General features: G+C 66.8%; 1 protein-coding gene across 1 annotated transcript in view; it reads right to left on the bottom strand.

Annotated features, from left to right (window-relative positions):
• The window catches only part of PFKL (phosphofructokinase, liver type), a 19,835-nt gene that overhangs the window by 11,955 nt on the left and 6,185 nt on the right, over window positions 1–1,695 (bottom strand). The window lies entirely within an intron of this gene.

Consider the following 1,695-nt stretch of genomic DNA (forward strand, 5'->3'; position numbering starts at 1 on the left):
GGGGGTGGGGAGGGGGCTGGAGGAGGGCTCTCCTCCTGCACTGCTTTTGGGGGGGGGGTCAGCAGAGGAGGATGGGGCCCTCAGGCGCGGAACCCGGCAGACAGTCCGGGGGGTTTGGTGCACGTGCTCCGAGGGAACACAGTCAACACCCTCAGCCACGTGGTGCCGTGGCCCCCCCAGGCCTCGGGGGCCGGAGCTGGGCAGACGCCAGAGGGACCCTCAGTCCTCGGGCGGCTAGCCTGACACACTGAGGCGTCCGGGCCTCCATTTTCTTAGTCCGAGAATGGGGTGACCTCACAGCGCTGGCCACCGGCCACTGGCCCTGGGACCCCTCCCCAGGCTGTGGAGGGTCAAATGTGGCACCCAGGGCCCCCAGCACCCTGCAGCAGCCCTTGGTGGGACTAATCACAGCAAATCCACGGCTCTCTGGGGAGAGCACTTCTCCACACTCAAAATATTCACTCTGGTCCACAAACCCTGTGTCTGTCCACCGCCACCCCCCCAGCATCCAAAGAGCCTCAGAGAACAAGACAGGGGTCCAGAGCAGTGGGAGGGGCAAGTGAGAGTGGAGGGCTGCCTGGAGGAGGTGATGCTGGTGCAGGTAAGGTCAGAGCCAGAGACAGGGCTGCAAGTGGAAAAGTTGGGGAGGAGGGCAGAGAACGGGTAATATCTGCACCTCACAGTGGGGTGCCTGGGGCTCAGAGAAGCCTCGGGAAGGCCTGAGGGCCTCACACACAGCAGCGAAGAATGGACCCTGAGTGCAGGCATTTCCAAAAAGGCCCAGCCCTGAGGTCGCAGCGAGTGAGCCAAGGACAAAGTCAGCCAGAGACCATGCTACAGAGCCCCGCTCCACGTGGCCAAGGCCACGGGGCCCCGGAGTCCACCCAAGGACAGAGCGTGGGCCTCGGGCCAGCCCCACCTGCTGGGCTCTGCATGGCTCCGCCCTTGGCTTCTCTGGACCTGGGCAGAGATGCGCCGCCAAGGGGCTGGCGGGCAGCATCGCGGTGGAGGAGACTGATGCCACCGCCACCATCACATGGGGACGGGGACGAGAGCCAGCCCCGGGCCCACTGGTCAGACCGACCTCCCAGGGCTCCCCAACTAAAGAAAGGGCCACGAGCCTGGGCTGCCTCGTGCTCACCGAGGTCCCAGTCCTGGCCTGAGTGTGAGCTTCGGTGCACAACCTCAGGGACCCCTGCCTCAAATCCAGACCACAGCCCCTTGATGTGAAGCCCCCCCCCCCCACCGCAGGGGCCTCCTGTCCTTCACCGAGCCTTGGCCTGGCCGAGCGTGGGCTGGTTGGGGCATCTTGGGGGTCCCCAGGGCAGACAGTATCCTGAGGGGCCCAGAACTGTGTTCCAAACACGCTGCCCCCCTCCAAGACAAAGCCTCAGCCCCCAGCTGCCTCCCCGTCCCCTACGGCCTCCACCGCCCGTTTGGGGCCTTGTCTGCCGCAGTCACTGCCTGGTGTCCCCTCCGCCCGTCTTTACGAGGCCACGCCCCTGGGCTCAGGCTCAGCGGCCACAGCCCCGGAGCCAGCAAGGCCATGTGCCGCCCCTTCCCCCGTCCCCTCCCCAGCCCAGCCTGAGGAGCAGGGCCCAGGGCAGCACCGCAAGCACCCTCCCCCACTCCTCTGTCCAAGGCCGCGCCCCTGGGGACACCTGCCTCTGTGTCCCAGCGGCTCACTCGCGGCAG

This window comes from Crocuta crocuta, unplaced genomic scaffold (genome assembly GCF_008692635.1).
Source record: "Crocuta crocuta isolate KB4526 unplaced genomic scaffold, BGI_CrCroc_1.0 scaffold675, whole genome shotgun sequence".
NCBI lineage: Eukaryota > Metazoa > Chordata > Mammalia > Carnivora > Hyaenidae > Crocuta > Crocuta crocuta.